Source organism: Choloepus didactylus, chromosome 1, assembly GCF_015220235.1.
Source record: "Choloepus didactylus isolate mChoDid1 chromosome 1, mChoDid1.pri, whole genome shotgun sequence".
NCBI lineage: Eukaryota > Metazoa > Chordata > Mammalia > Pilosa > Megalonychidae > Choloepus > Choloepus didactylus.
Window position 1 is genome coordinate 232,349,869 of NC_051307.1, and position 17,522 is coordinate 232,367,390.

Consider the following 17,522-nt stretch of genomic DNA (forward strand, 5'->3'; position numbering starts at 1 on the left):
TCTGTGACTCAGCAATTATGTTTATAGACAAAGGAATTTAAGAGAATGAAAACCTGTCTACAAAGATCCTTATATTAGAATTTTCATAGCAACTTTATTCATAATAGCCAAAAACTGGAAAGGAGAATAGATACATAGACTGTGGTATATTCCTACAATGGAATACTATTCAGCAATTAACAACATGGATGCATGTCAAAATCATGTTGAGTGAAAGAAGCCAGACACAATGATGTATTTATACTGTATAGTTAAATTCATATAAAATACTAGAATTGGCAACATAATCTATAGTGCTAGAAGACATAAGAAGTTCTTTTGGGGGCAGGCTGTTGATTGGGAAGGTATATAAGGAAACTTCCTGGATTGATGAAAATATTCCATATCTTGATAGGATTATGGATTGAACTGTATACTTAAGTTCTATTCATTTTACTCTATGTAAATTATATCTTCATAAAAATATTCTTTAAAAGTGATTTAACCTTACAGAATATGGGTAGCACATCCATTGAAGAAACTGTTACATGTGAGTTATTTGTCATAGCTACATATTCCTGTGGGAATGTACAGATAAACACACAGGCACACATACCACAGATGTGGTAACTGTATCTTCTACTGAGCTGTCTTCAAGAATGAGGGATAATGAGCTGTGGGATAGCCTTGGACTACAGGATTTCTTAAATGACTTCTTAGAAATCATTTTAAAGGCCACTTTTCAGAAACAATGTGTGTGTTTGTGAGTGAGGGAATTAACTCTTTCTTTTGTCCCAGGTACCCCTTAAATTTGGTTTACTCCCCCTTCACCCAGCCTCTGTGTTCCCAATACTTTGCTGTGGGCACCCATAGTAGCCAAGCGCTCATTTTAAATGATAATGTTATCCTTTTGAATTGACTGTGCTCAAAGAGATAACATTTTTGATGTCATAACAAACCCAGCTTGTGCAAAGGCAGTACTAATTTTAAAACTCAAGTGTTATGTCTGGGATTTTTTTTTTTTAAATTATTAACCTCTGAAAGAACTCTTCTGTGCTGTCATACACAAATCAAAGGATTATGAAAGAACTAGTCAAAGTGGCTGTTTCCTTCTAAGGCTGTAATTTGGTTCTATGAATTATTAATTATTATACCAGTATGGCATCAGTTCCTCGGAACCCAATATAAATGTAAAAGCCTCACCTTATCAGTTAAAATCTAAGAAGCCGCAGTAATACAATTCTTACCATTTAGTACTCTGTGATATGTTGAAGGGATTTGGAATATACAACCCACGAAACTTTCTGAAATAATATAGAAAGTAAAGAAGAGCTTTTTTTGTGATTAGACTTGAAATTCAGTTTAAGAAAGCAGATGCCAGGTTGCTTCGAGGGTTTTCGTTGTTGTGAAGGATGGAGTTGTTTCATAGATGGTGAAGCAAATAACAGGACATGTGAAAGACTGTGGTTGATGAATACTGTCTGTAAGTGAAGCTTTGGAGCATCTTGCATCTGCAGGCAAGAAGGAAATAAATAATGCACCAAGGATTGAAGTTGTGCTGAAGATAATTTCAGTAATTGTTGAAAGCAGACATCTGATAGAGTAAGTATGTTATTTTTCATATGCGAATTATGGTCTTATATTCTTCAAAGAACCAAAAACTAAGAATGTATGATCCTTTTTTGTTTTTTGCTTGGTTACTTAGCTGTAATGCCTGATGAAGCCCGCCAGTCTTCTTCAGTTCTCGCTTTAATATATGATGTTGTTTTATTTTAAAACCTCCTGCAAAAAAGCATATGAGAAATTCTCCTTCCTTTTGGGAACACAAGATTACTCTCTTTTTATGTGGCAGTTATTTTTAACAGTTTCTGAATAGTTCAGAATTGTGTTCATACGCACACACATATACTTATATATCTATGTCTATGTCTGTATATGTGACTGTGTATGTATGTATGTATCTATCTATAGTCTGTCTATCATCTATCTATTTATCTACTACCAAATTCAAAGTACAGCACTCTTTAAATGATATTACAAATACCACACTGCTTGCATTTCAATTAAAAGAAGAAAGTAACACCAAGGCTCTGATCTATCTGGTGATTTTTAATGCATTGTTTTATCAATATAAATGCTAATAAAGTAGAAATATATGTTGTGGTTAGGTGTACTAAAATAAATGGGTTATGTTTCACTAGCTTAGCCATTCTAAGAGATTATTTTAGAACTAATTATTTTGCTAAATCTTTGCAAAAATTCTCATTATTAGTAGAAATTTCAGTAGCTTTCTTTCTTTGAGCACAGTGCAGTGATCTTAATGCTCTTTTATTTAAATTAAACAGATTACATGTTTAAGAATTCTATGGGGTTGAATTTGGTACAGGAAAATAGAGAATAAATTCAGTCTATAAAAATGACTAAAAGTGAGAAGGGAGATAATATCTTAAATATTATCTTTTGCTTCTGTATTGTCAGTCTTAAAAAACTCACAAGGTAAAATTTTGCTTGAATTCTGTATGGCATTAAAATTTTAAAAATACGGATGGTTTTCTTCATTAGACTGGAGCTGCCAAGGTGTGACATGTATCACTTCAAAGATAAATAGCAATGCAGCAAAAATGAAGAAAACTCTTATAGCTAAGTATGCTTGAACAATAACATACTTATCCTAAGAGTTTCTATAAAAGAGTTTATGTCACATAACTGTACAACACATTAAAGCAAAAACAAAAGATGTTATTCCTTCTTTGAAGCAAAGTAGTTCATTTTGTATTTTAAGTAAATTGCTTTGTGGATGCAAAATTAGGGACACATATTCACTGTAATGACATTTAGATGAAATTATTTTGTTGTTAATTTGATACTGTTTTAGACTCATTTACGCTATTGGCCAACAGCTACTATTTTAAAACTGAAAACCAAATTGATATTTTCCTGAATTTAATTTTTGATATGAAAAGTTGATTCATTATACATTGCCACTAAGGGGGAGAACTTTATAGAAGGTGATTTACTGTGGCCAGGTTTGATAAGACTATGTTTAGAAAATGGTGCTTTGGTTCAAATCCTATTACAACAATTTTTATAACTAAATATTTACAAGAACCGATTTCTGGTGCGTTATTGTTGGGCAGCATATAACCAGGGAATGTGAGAGTCCTTTGATGCACTTTGAAATGAAATTTGATCTGAGCTTCACCACAAATAATGGGTTCAGTCTTTTTGGGTTTTTTTAATTTATTTTTTTATTTTGAAATAAATTCAGAGTTATATGAACAGTTGCGAAAACAATACTAGCCTCATACACAGAATTCCATCATACCCTGATCCCCTCCCCTGATAGCTCAATCCACCAACTTTAACGTGCTATCACATCGCTGTTTCTTTCCCTCCCTCCCTCCCTATCATCCATCACCTATTGCTCTGTCTTCTGAACATATGAGAGTTAGCTGCACACATCCTTGAACATATGCTATAATTCACATATACACTTCTCATGAACAAGAACATTCTTTTATGCAATCCCATTAAGTGCAGCTAAGAAGTACAATAGATTCAACAATGATACAAAGCTTACATTCTACATTTCCTTTTCCTTATGTCTCAGCTGTGTCCCTTTGAGCCACCTGTCCTCCATCCTCCAATCCCATCCAAGTTCATCCTTAGCATTCAATTGTCACCTAGTTAGACTGTCTTTTTTTTTTTTTGGCAGTTGTGGAAGCATATACACAGTCTAAATCTTCCCATTCCACCCCCTCCCTAGCCTTTCATTAGTGGGATTAATCACATTTAGAATGATGTTATGCTCTTTCCCACCATCCATTACTAGAAATTTCCCTTCACCTCAAAGAGCAACCCTACACTCATTTCTTAACTCCCCATTGCCCCTTCCCCCGTTTCTCTTAACCCAAACTCTACTTTTCATCTCTATGGTTATATTCTCTGATAATTTCTTTGTGTTTACTGTGGGGCTTAAAATTAACCTCTTAAATCTGTATCAATCTTGTTTTTCTTTGATACCACCTTCACTTCAATAGGACACATAAACTATGTTCCTATACTCCTCCATTCCCCCACCTTTATATAATTGTTTAAAATTACATATTTTACATTGAGTTCAAAACCACTGATTTGTCCTTAGAGTTTGTGTATTTTATATCATGTAGGAAGTAAATAGTGGAGTTACAGTTCAAAAATTATTGACTTCTATTTGTATTCCATTGTGGTTGGAGAATATGCTTTGAGTATATTCATTTTTTTTTTTTTTTTAATTTCTTGAGGCTTGTTTTATGTCCCAGCTTATGGTCCCTTCTGGAGAAAGATCTGTGATCACTAGAGAAAAATGAGTGTCCTGGTGATTTGGGATGTAAGGTACTATATATGTCTGTTAAAATTCTCTATATCTCTTTCTCCTTTCCCTGTCTCTCTGCCAGCAGGGCTCCCCTCAGAATCTGAAGTAGGGCAGGTGTTTCATCAGCAAAGTCTCTCAGCATTTGTCTGTCTGTGAAAAATTTAAGCTCTCCCTCAAATTTGAAGGAGAGTTTTGCTGGATAAAGTATTCTTGGTTGGAAATTTTTCTCTCTCAGAATTTTAAATATGTCATGCCACTGCCTTCTCACCTCCATGGTGGCCACTGAGTAGTCACTACTTAGTCTTATGTTGTTTCCTTTGTATGTGGTGAATTGCTTTTCTCTTGCTGCTTTCAGAACTTGCTCCTTCTCTTCAGTATTTGACAGTCTGATCAGAATATGTCTCAGAGTGGGTTTATTTGGATTTATTCTATTTGGAGTTTGCTGGGCATTTATGCTTTGTGTGTTTATATTGTGTAGAAGGTTGGGGAAGTTTTCCCCAACAATTTCTTTGAATACTCTTTCTAGACCTTTACCCTTCTCTTCCCCTTCTGGGACACCAATGAGTCTTAAGTTTGGACGTTTTGTTTTATCTGTCGTATCCCTGAGATCCATTTTGATTTTTTTGATTTTTTTCTCCATTCTTTCTTTTGTTCTTTCATTTTCTGTTCTGTGGGCTTCTAGGACACTGAGATGTTGTTCAACTTCCTCTAGTCTTGTATTGTGAATATCCAGAGTCTTTTTAATTTGGCCAACAGTTCCTTTTATTTCCATAAGATCTTCTATTTTTTTATTTACTCTTGCAATGTCTTCTTTATGCTCTTCAAGGGTCTTCTTTCTGTCACTTATATCCTGGGCCATGGTCTTCTTGATGTCCTTTAAATCCTTTGCCATGTTTTTGTTCCTCGATTGTAGTTCTTTGATTAATTTTGTGAGGTATAATGTATCTTCCGATATTTTGATTTGTGTGTTTAGAGTTGGATTCTCCATATCTTCTGGTTTTATCATATGCATTAAGATTTTCTGTTGTTTTTGGCCTCTTGGCATTTGTTTTGCTTGATACGGCTCTTTGAAGTTGTAAAGAAAAAGGGATATTGATCTAATTTTCAGGAACACGGTTTGGTGACGTACATTTTCTCTAACTAACCAGCAGATGGCATCTGTGAGTCACCTATATCCCTCAAGTCAGTTCTCAACCTTGTTTCCGCGGTGTGTGGGGAAATGATTCTTGTGGGTTCAGTAGGAGAACTCAGTTTGGGTGTGTTGCTGGAGCTGTCCGCCCTGAATTTGGGGCGTGTGTATGGGTGGCCAGGGAGGAAGGGCAGTTCTAATGTTCAAATCCCCCAGGATCCCGGAGATTCAAGGCCGCCACAAGAGTCCAAGCCTTCATTTCATTTCAGCCCCAGACCCTCTCTCTCACTGATCCATAAACCACCGGACTTGGCGTAGCGTCCCTGGGTTCTCCGAGCGGATCCCCCCTCCCAGCCGTGCTCCTCCAGGAGCTCAGCTGAGGGAATGCTGTGCTACGTCACCAGTGCACGCCGTCCCACAAGGGAAGCCCCAGGCTGCCGGGCCATGTGGTGGCACACTCCCAGCCCGAAGCAAAAATGGCCGAATGGGGCATCTCAGCCCCCTCCTCCTCGCACAGTTCCTCCTTCCCAGCTCCGGGACAACTGGCGTAGCTCTGGGCTGTGGGCACGGCCCCGGGCAGGAGTTTATCCAGCCCTCTGGGGGGCCAGCTGCGAGCCGCAGGGTTTCTTTCTGCTTCCTGCTCTCCCCTCTGTTCCCCCAAACCCAAGGGTTTCTGCTGCAGGCTATCTTCCCGGTCAGACACCAAGAGGCCGGCCAAGCCCCCTCTTGCTGTGTTTTACTGCGTGTGGTTCCCACAATTGCTGCTGGAGCTGCTCCTTTTTTTTTTTTTTTTTTTAAAGAGCCAGCTGGTCTCCAAACGCTGAACCCTGGCTTCCCCAGCCCGCCGCATGGCTGCAAGTCTGACCCAAAAGGTCAGAAGGATCGTGAGGCCCCGCTTTCACAGTCTGTATTCGTACTGAAAATCAAGATCAAGCGAGCTTTTGCCCTTCTGCTCCACGGGAGGTTTCTGTCCTCCCTGAGCTCGCCTTAGGACACCTACGTTACCGTTTGACAGATGTACTGCCCCAGTCAAACTCCCCACCTGGCACTGTCCCTGGAGTGGGTCGCGCCCTCTACCATAGGTTTTACCCTTGGGAAGATAGTTGCTGCAAAGGAGAGGCTAGGCCTCCCTATGGTTGTGCCTAAGAGCCTCCTCCCGAATGCCTCTTTGTTGCTCAGATGTGGCCCTCTCTCTCTAGCTAAGCCAACTTGAAAGGTGAGATCACTGCCCTCCCCCCTACGTGGGATCAGACACCCAGGGGAGTGAATCTCCCCGGCAACGTGGAATATGACTCCCGGGGAGGAATGTAGACCCAGCATCGTGGGACGGAGAACATCTTCTTGACCAAAAGGGGGATGTGAAAGGAAATGAAATAAGCTTCAGTGGCAGAGAGATTCCAAAAGGAGCCGAGAGGTCACTCTGGTGGGCACTCTTACGCACACTTTAGATAACCCTTTTTAGGTTCTAAAGAATTGGGATAGCTGGTGGTGGATACCTGAAACTATCAAACTACAACCCAGAACCCATGAATCTCGAAGACAGTTGTATATAAATGTAGCTTATGAGGGGTGACAATGGGATTGGGAAAGCCATAAGGACCACACTCCCCTTTGTCTAGTTTATGGATGGATGAGTAGAAAAATAGGGGAAGGAAACAAACAGACAAAGGTACCCAGTGTTCTTTTTTACTTCAATTTCTCTTTTTCACTTTAATTATTATTCTTGTTATTTGTGTGTGTGTGCTAATGAAGGTGTCAGGGATTGATTTAGGTGATGAATGTACAACTATGTAATGGTACTGTAAACAATCGAAAGTACGATTTGTTTTGTATGACTGCATGGTATGTGAATATATCTCAATAAAATGAAGATTAAAAAAAAAAAAAAAAAGAGCCAGCTGGTCTCCAAACGCTGAACCCTGGCTTCCCCAGCCCGCCGCACGGCTGCAAGTCTTCCAGCCAGCTTGCTCACTCGTTTCAGAATGCCGACTCCCGGTTGCACCAAGTATACGGCCCCTCTGGAGCTAGGAGCCCTCGTCCAGCTGGCGCATTGCCGTAACCGGTATTCTAGGTCACTTTCTGGTTTTTAGCTAGTGTTTTTCATGGAGGTGTTTTTTTTGCCCTGTCTCAGCTAGCTGCCGTCTTAGTTTTCTCTCAGTCTTCTTTTAGTTTTGTTAATCCAGTTTGGTCCTTATCCTAAATTTTGACACAGATTTGTTTTACATGTTTGAGTTTGCAGTGAAACTATAGAATGTGAGAGCTCAGTCTTTTTCAGCTGTCAGTTTGTCAGATGGAGCGTAAGTTTTTAATTCTCCCAATCAAGGATGGCAATTTTAAAATCCATGAGATAACTTTCTAAGTAGAGTAGTAGAACAGGGCAGCATTTGGAAGAAAGCAGTATCCAAAGCACATATTCTGACCCAAACACCCAGTCATTAAACCAAGAAAGAGCTCTTGAACTGGGGGAAAAAAAATTCCTTTGATGTTGCCCCCTACTTTCCTGCCTCATATCTGTATTCGTTTTCTAGGGTCACTTCCTATTCTGATTTGTCTTTGGCCAGGGTTAGTCTCTAGATTTCTTATCGCTGGCCATTTTAAGCCATGATAAGCATTTTAAGTTTGTCCCCCTTGCTATATTCTGTCTAGTGTTGTCTCCTTCCTCCAGTCTTTTGTGACCCATAAGGTTTTGTAACTTCTGTGACCAGAATTTCAAGACTGTAATTTTAGACTAAAGTGAGAGAGAACTTTTTTGAAAGCAAACTATGCCACTTCTAACTGTTACAAGTTAGTTGAGTTTCTAGCTGTTAAAGTTAGTTGAGTTTTCCCTATTTGTAATGAAGATATTAATACTATCTGTCTCATTAGATTATTGCAAGACTTGAATGAGATAATACATGCAAAATACCTAGCATTTGCCTTGCATATAGTAAATGTTCACTAGTTTTATTACTGTTATATTTCTATTATATTAGGAGGGTTATGCTTTTCTAAAAATCAGTGCAATTAATCCTAGTTTTGGTTAATAATGGATTTGATCTGTTTTATGGATTCTAAGTGCTATAACCATGATTTTTTATTTAAATGTATATTTATCTCAATGAAGAGTGAAAAACAAATGGTTTCTGTCATTACCAGCTCACCACATAATCATGCTGTGGTAGAAAACTAAAAAGTAACCTCCTTATTTTTCTTCAAATAGAATCAATAAATGTGAGTGATTTCATTACTTATGAAATATTTCAGGGAGAAGTATAATTGTGTGCAGCATGTAATATAATTTAATGTAGGTAGCCTAACTGAGACTAATTATGGGGTTGTATCTTCCCAGAAAATATTTATAAAACTAACTTCTATGGGTTTTATAACAATTTTACAATCCTGTAAAAATTTACATGTTCTCTGCTTTCAGTAAGGCACCACCTTCTTTAAGACCTAACTTGTTTATTGACTACCCCTACCCTGAAATAGTATTTTTCTTATGTTAAACATTTCTGCTGTAAGGAAACCAGAAATGCTTTTCAGTATTTCTGTTTAATTTTCTCCTTTTTTTTTTTTGCATTAGATTTTTTTCTCTTAAACTTCGTTGTGAGGTTTTGGAAACACAACTATCTCCCAACTTTCCCCCTGACACCCAATGTATGTTTTTATTGCTGTATATAAGTGGGGAAGTATATAATATAGCTCAGCTTATAAATATTGGTTCAAGAAATCAAATAAACAGATTTAAAATATAGATTTATTAAAGTATTAACTCCCCTTTATAAAATATTAGTATTTTTTCTAAAAGACTCTATCTGCATGATGGTGAAAAAAAACATGTCTGTTGTGAATTAAAAAATGAAATATTTCATGAGGTTTTTGTGCCAAGGAAACTAACTTTGTGATGGCTTTTATTCCAATATTGTAATTATTACTTTGAAATCATTTGGATTATACTGTGCATAATAGGAGAAATACTGCCCCATGCTCCAATTTTCAATTTTTCAGTGAACACACACACACACACACACACACACACACACACACCCCCACCCCTCCACCACTTCCAGGGTTGAAATTAACTCCAGTGGGAAGCATTATTAGAGCTTTCTTGCAGGATTCTTATAGGGTGGTAGTATGTGGAGAAATTAGCACAGAGCATAGGAAATGCCAGGTAATCATTTAATTTTAATTTTTACTCTGCTTTCCACCTTTGGGGTGTGTAAACCAAATATCGAAATGGAAATTATTTGGCTGTTTCCACTTTGAATAGCCTGAGTTATGGTATTAGTTTATTCTTCACATTTGCCAAAATCATAATCAAGAATTACTTCTTACTAGATTTTGCAGGGTATCTCAGTTAAATTCTTTGCATCTCCTATTAGATTAGAAATGGACCTTAGAGATCATTTAGTTCATTCAAAAATGGGGAGATAGATCCCAAGAGGTTTTTCAAGGTCAAAGAGCCTGCTAGTGGTGCTAGATAGAGAAATCAGGTCTCCTGACTTACTGTATAATGCTTTGCCATGCTCCATATTTTCTGAGTCAAATCAATAAACTGTTCCTTGCTGACATTCAGAAGTCTCTTGAATATTTGTGAATAACGTAGCATAGTCACTATTTTGTTGTTTTACTTCAGAAGCAAAGATAACACAAGGTAGTTTTAACTTTCATACGCTTCCATGTGTAAATTATTTCACAACTTTGAACTTTTTTTCTGTCAAATAATAATGTGTTTCTGATGTCTTGCTTTTTCTAGTTTTCTCTAGTGGGATGAGGGATGGGGACAAACCCAGTAATACAATAAGAGGGAAGCAAACAATAAAGAAGAATTATTTCATTCTCATTCAGAATGAACAATACTCTAGTCTGATGTTTTCTTCAGGGATGCCAAATCTCTTGTGTTTAGAGCTAATAATAGTTTGCTCTTCATTTGGCTGCAAAACTTTGTGGAAGTTAAAACTTTCACCACGCAGTTCACCACGGTGCAATGGCAGGTAAACTTTAAGTGAAAGCTCAAGAGATTTAATATTTTAATCCTACAGAAGCAGTTTTGTTAGTGGGTAAAATAGTACCTAGATTTTGAGTATTTCTCGGAGGAACTAGGCTTGGCATTTAAAATATGCTAGAGCTCCTCTCCAGGCAAAGAACATGTTCTGGGCTGTAATCTAATAAAGCAGAGTCAGACAATGATGACGTCTGTGGCATATGCTGTGCTGGAACTATGCTTGAGCAGCTGGAGCAGGTTTCCTTTGACACACTGATAAAGCCTTGTGGATACTGCTCACCAGTGCAGCGGTCCCCTTCCTTCTGGATTCTACCTCCAAATTCCCTTGCAGACAAATGTAATGGGATGTTTCATGTCCCAAATATAAAATCTAAGGTCTGAGCCCCTTCCCAATTTCTGTTTGATAGATTCTTTCTTATGAGCTTAGGAGCAAAATAATGAAGACTGAAGTCAGCCTTGGAAATCGATTGAACGGCATCAGGAAAGGAAATGTAGATTCACACTCAGAAGTTTCAGGGTCAAGTCCTTTCTCCTCCAGCTCTTTGATTTTAAGCAAGTCTTGCAATCCATCAACTAATAATTTCTCATAGTATAGTGATACTTCCCACCTTTTTTATGGTTCAAAGTATTTTTTTTTTCAGGAATTAAATGTAATTAGAGCATGTGAAAGATAATTTAAATGGGTCATACCCTGTGCAGGATAAATTGTTGTGGTTGCAACACAGATCCTGTGTGTCTTCTCTTTTGAATGAAGGGGTATGTGAGTTATTATTTTTTTCATGTATTTTGTATTACTTTTCTTACTTAGCATTCCCTTTACTGATTTGAAATTTTGAAATTACCATAATGTTATAAAGAATCTTTTCCTTCCTCCATTCCTTGCATTTTTTTGAACCAGAAATCACCTCCCAATATGTTCTATTGTACAATCTTAGTGTAGGTTATGATACTTGGTGATAATAAGCATTCTAATGAGTAATTTTGAATCAATCCTAGTAAATTAACAGTGTAGGCTAATCTGACCACCAGTAGCTGTTTTAGTCACCTGCTGAGAATCACCAAATAATGTACCCAAACCTGATGGGGTTGTTTATATATTCGATTTACAAAGAACTCCAATTTATATTATATCATTTAAGCCAACATAGCTACTATTTACACCCATATAAAAGATATGGAAATTCAGGTTTATAGGAAATGAAATGCCTCTAGGTCACCCAGCTAGTTAATGATTCAGCCTACGTTAGGTTTTATGAGCAATTTCAATCTCAAATCTAGAATTCTTACTAATCAGTCATCATGCTGCTCTTTGGAAAATGGATATGGGGAGGTTTGGCGACCCTTATAGCTCTCAAATGAAGACCCATAGGATGATATAGTGAGCCCTGTAAGTACAGATCTCAGTTTCCACAATTCAAGTGTCTCTGATTCCTATTATCAGCAACTGTGGTCATTTTGTATGAGGCTCTGTGGTTGACATAAGATTATGAAAAGAATAGTTTCATTTCCCTAAATCATTTTCCTTCTGCAGCAGCCCCAGGTATTAGTTTTTTTGTTGCTGGTGTAACAAACTTAGTAGCTTAAAACAACACCCATTTATTAGTGCACAAGTTTCTTGGGTTAAAAGTGTGAGCACAATGTGGATCTCTTATTAGAGTCTCAAAGGTCAAAATAAAGGGGTCGGCAGGCATTTTTTTTTCCTGGAGCTCTAGGGGAAAACCATTTCCAGGCTCATTCAGGTTGTTGGTAGAATTTAGTCCAGGGGATAATAAGATTGAAGTTCCTGTTTTCTTGTTGGCTGGGAACTGGGGGCACTCTCAGCTTCCACGGCCCTGCATACTCTGGTTTATGGCCCTCTTCCAAGTCGGCAATGTTGGGTTGAGTGCTTCTCACCCCTCCTTCTGACCTGTCTGCCTCATCTCTCCTGCCTCACTTTTTTCTCCACATATTTCTAGAGGACTTTTTTGCCTTCCTCTTTTACTTGTAAGGACTCATGTGGTTGCACTGGATCTACCCAGATAATCCAGGATAATATCCCTATTTTAAAGTCGGCTGATCAATAAGCTTAATTCCATCTGGAAAGTCCCTTCACAGCAGTATTTAGATTGCTGTTTGATGGATGTATTAGTCAGGTAGTCCAGAGAAACAGAACTGACAGGATATATGTAAATATTAAAATACTTATGGGAATTGGCTCAACAAACCATAGGTAGTAGCAAATCCAGATTCCACAGGGCAGGCTGCAAATGAAAAACTTCAATGACAGTGACGTTGTATTCCCCAGGAGAAGATGGTTGGTGAAGAAGAGGCAGACATTCCTCTTTGTAATGTCTGAAATCCTCAGTTCTGACTTTTAAGACCTCCATCTGATGAGATGAGGAGACTCCTACTTTGCTGAGTGTGATAATCTCCTTTGTAAACTGTAGATGGAATTAAATTTAAATGCAATCAACTTATTATAGAAGCAAATTCATCTATGAAATACCTCCACAGTAACAATCAGGACAGTGCTTGCTTGACCAAACAACTTGAAACCATAACCTAGACAAGGTGACACATCACCTTAACCATGGTGATGTTAAGGGGAGGGAAATCTTAGGGGGACATCTTTAGAATTCTGCCTACCACATCCCGGTAATTTCTGTATTAAGCATTGTCATGTTAACCAGCAATGTACCTGTGAAATCATGTATTTTAGATTTTATAAAGTACTGTTATATTTATAATATTACATTATTTTCATGACATCTTTATGAGTTGGAGGTAGTCATCCTTATTACATAGGTAGAGAAACAAAGGCACAGAGTTTGAGTTTTTCTCAATTGTAGTTAGCTTAAATTTTAAAGTATAGTAGAGTTTCTTTTCATGCAGAGTACATCTGCCATTCCTTAACCTAATAAAAGAAAACCAGGACCTTGTTTTTTTCCCTCCTTCTATTTTAATTATATATATAGTTGATTTATTCTTTCCTATTCCTTCCTGATTTGTGAATCCTAACAGATTACACACATATTTCAGAACAGGGGCTGAAATTGTTTGAAGGGGTAAAAACACTGGATTAGAAGCCTGTTTCTATACATACCCATACCTGTGTCCACATCCATACCCACATATATGTCCAAGCTTTGTTCACTGAGAGGGCCAAAAAGCATTGAAACCCCAGGAGCAATAGCACACCTAGTGCCCAGGTCATTCATATATATTTATTTACTACTACTAATTTTTGTTAGAGAAGTTGTAAGTTTACATAAATATCATGCATAAAATACATAAAATACAGATTTCCAATATATCACCCTATTATTAACATCTTGGATTAATGAGGTACATTTGTTATAATTCATGAACATTTAAAAATTATACTATTAATTATAGTTCATTCTTTACAATAGGGTTCATTGTATTGCACAGTCCTTTATTTTTTTCTTTTGATTTTTATTCTAGTAATGTGTGTATATGACCTAAAATTTCCCCTTTCAATTACATTCACATATACAGTTCAGTGCTGTTAATTACTTTCACAATATTGAGCTACCATCATCACCATCCAAAACTTTACAGTCAACTCCAACACAAATACTGTAAAATTTAAGCATTAACTCCCCATTCCCCAATCCCAACCCTGCTCCTGGTAACCTATATTCCAGGTTCTGATTCTATGAGCTTGCTTATTCTAGTTATTTCATATCAGTGAACTTTTCCAATATTTGTCCTTTTGTTTCTCACTTATTTATCTCAGCATGAAGACTTCAAGGTTCATCCATGTTGTTACGTGAATCAGAACATCATTCCTTTATAATGCTGAATAGCATTCCATTATATGTCTATACCACGTTTTGTTTAACCATTCATAAGTTAATAGACATTTGGTTGTTTTGATCTTTTGGCAATTGTGAATAATGCTGCTATGAACATCAATGTGCAAATATGTTTTTGAGTCCTTGATTTCAATTCTTTTGGGTATAACTTAGAAGTGAGATTGCCAGGTCATATGGTAGTCCTATACTTAGCTTTCTGAAGAACTGCCAAACTGTCTTTTACAGCAGCTCCATGATTTTACATGCCCAACAGCAATAAATGAGTGTTCCTATTTCTATATATCCTCGCCAACATCTGTAATTTTTTTTAATAGTAGCTATTCTAGTGCATGTGAAATAGTATCTTGTGGTTTTGATTTGCATTTCCCCAATAGCTAATGATGTTGAGCATTTTTTCATGGGCTTTTAGCCGTTTGTATATTCTCTTAGAGAAATGTCTATTCAAGTCTTTTGCCCATTTTTAAATCGGCTTGTTTGTATTTTTGTTGTGGATTCTAGGATTTCTTATATATTCTGGATATTAAATCTTATTGGATAAGCAGTTCCCAAATATTTTCTTCCATTCAGTGGTTCTTTTTTCCACTTTCATTGTAAAGTCATTTGATGCATAAAAGTTTTTAATTTTGATGAGGTCACATTTATCTATTTTTTTCCATTCCTGTGCTTTGAGTATAAAGTTTAGGCAACCTTTGTCTAATACAAGATCCTGAAGATGCTTCCTTATGTTTTATTCTAGTGGTATTATAGTCCTAGTTCTTATATTTATGTCTTTGATCTATTTTGAGTAAATTTTTGTATATTGTGTGAGATGGGTCCTCCTCCATTCTTTTGCATGTGGATATCCCATTTGGCCAGCACTATTTGTTGAAGAGACTGTGATTCCCCAGTCGAGTGGAACTGGCAGCCTTGTCAAAAATAAGTTAGCCATAGATGTGAGCATCTATTTCTGAACTATCAACTCCATTCCATTCCATTGGTCTATATACCTATGCTTGTACCAGCACTTTGCTGTTTTGACCCCTGTGACTTTGTTTTTAAGTTTTAAGGTCAGGGAGTGTGAGTCCTCCAAATTTGTTCTTTTTCAAGATGGTTTTAACTATTTGGGGGTGTTCCAGTTTGCTAATGTTACCCTTTTACAAAACATCAGAAATGGATTGGCTTTTATAAAGGGGGTTTATTTGGTTACACAGTTACAGTCTTAAGGCCATAAAGTGTCCAAGGCATTAACAATCAGGTACCTTCACTGGAGGATGTCCGATGGCATCCCAAAAACCTCTGTTACCTGGAAAGGCACATGGCTGGCATCTGCTCCAGAGTTCTGGTTTCAAATTGGCTTTCTCCCAGGACGTTCCTCTCTAGTCTGCAGCTGCTCAAAAATGTCACTCTTAGTTGCTCTTGGGGCATTTGTCCTCTCTTAGCTTCTCTGGAGCAAAAGTCTGCTTTCAAGGGCCATCTCCAAAATGTCTCTGTAAGCTGCAGCTCCGCTCTCAGCTCCTGTGCATTCTTCAAAGTGTTCCTCTTGGCTATAGCAAGCTTGCTCTTTCTGTCTGAGCTTATATAGTGCTCTAGTAAACTAATCAAGGTCCATGCTGAATGGGTGTGGCCACACCTCCATGGAAATTATCTAATCAGAGTTATCACCCACAGTTGGGTGGGTCGCATCTCCATGGAAACACTCAAAGAATTGCAATCTAATCAACACTAATCAGCCTCCATATATTTGTGAATTTTCCTGCCTTCTACCTGTTCTTGATTTCTAACTTCATTCCATTATGATCTGAGAAAGTGTGTTGTATAAAATCAATATTTTGAAATTTATTGAGACTTGCTTTGTGACCCAATATGAGGTCTATCCTGGAGAATGTTCCATGTGCAGTTAAGAAAATTGTATATCCTACTGTTGAGGGGTGTATTGTTCTATAAATGTCTGTTAAGTCTAGTTCATTTCTCATAAAATTCAACATGTCTCTTTCCTTATTGATCCTCTGCCTAGATATTCTATCCATTGATGAGAGCAGTGTATGGAAGTCCCCAAATATTATTGTAGAGATGTCTACTTTTCCCTTCAGTGTTTCCACTGTGTGCCTCATGTATTTGGGGCACTCTAGCTCGGTGTATAAATATGTATGATTGTTTTGTCTTCTTGATGAATTTTCCCTTTTCTTAAAAATAGTGCCTTTCTTTATCTGTTATAATTGTATTCTCTTTGAAGTCTAATTTGTCTGATACTGGAATAGCTGCCCTCACTCTTTTCTTGTTGTTTGCATGAAATATCTTTTTCCATCCTTTCACTTGCAACCTATTTTTGTCTTTGTGTCTAAAATGAGTCTCTTGTAGACAGCATATAGATGGGTCCTGCTTTTTAATCCATTTTGCCAGTCTATGTTTTTTTATTGGGGATTTTAACCCATTAACATTTAATGTTTTACTCTAAGGGCAGTACTTTCTTCTCCCATTTTATCTTGTGGATTTTATGTCATAGCTTATTTTATTCTCTCTTTCCTTTTATACTTTCGATAGTCTTCATTTCTATACTCTTCTCCAGACCTCTCACTCTTGTCTTTTCCTATCAGCCTGTAGCACTCCCTTTATTATTTCTTATAAAGTAGATCTCGTGTTCACAAACTCTCTCAGTGTCTGTTTCTCTGAATATATTTAAAGCTATTCCTCATTTTTGAAGGACAGTTTTGCCAGATATAGAATTTTTGGTTGGCAGGTTTTCTCTTTCTGTATCTTAAATATATCATACCACTGCCTTCTTGCCTCCATGGTTTCTGCTCAGAAATCTGCACATAGTCTTATTGAGCTTGTCTTGTATTTGGTGGATCACTTTTCTCTTGCTGCTTTCAGAATTCTGTCTTTGTCTTTGACATTTGACAATCTGATTAATAAGTGTCTTAGAGTACATGTGGTCGAGACTATTCTGTTTGGGGTATGCTGTGCTTCTTGTATCTGTAATTTTATGTCTTTCGTAAGAGATGGGAAATTTTCAGTGATTATTTCTTCCATTATTCTTTCTGCCTCTTTTCCCTTCTCTTCTCCTTCTGCGGCACCCTTGACATGTATATTCATGTACTTCATGTTGTCAGTCAATTCCCTGAGACCCTGTTCATATTTTTTCATTCTTTTCCCTATCTGTTCCTTGTGTGTAGGATTTTTGACACCTTGTCTTCTAGTTCACTAATCCTTTCTTCTGCCTCTTTAAATCTGGTGTCCTAAGTCACCATTGTGATTTTCATCTCTTCTCTTGTGCCT

General features: G+C 37.3%; 1 protein-coding gene across 5 annotated transcripts in view; it reads left to right on the forward strand.

Annotated features, from left to right (window-relative positions):
* The window catches only part of CNTN4 (contactin 4), an 824,548-nt gene that overhangs the window by 167,290 nt on the left and 639,736 nt on the right, over positions 1–17,522 (forward strand). Inside the window, exon 1 of one of the 5 annotated variants that reach the window (XM_037800535.1) lies at positions 1,172–1,581. The exons of the other annotated variants lie outside the window; for them this stretch is intronic. The gene's annotated coding sequence lies outside the window, so the exon portion shown is untranslated. Of the gene's footprint in view, positions 1–1,171; positions 1,582–17,522 lie in introns of those variants that run through there. 5 annotated transcript variants of the gene reach the window in all.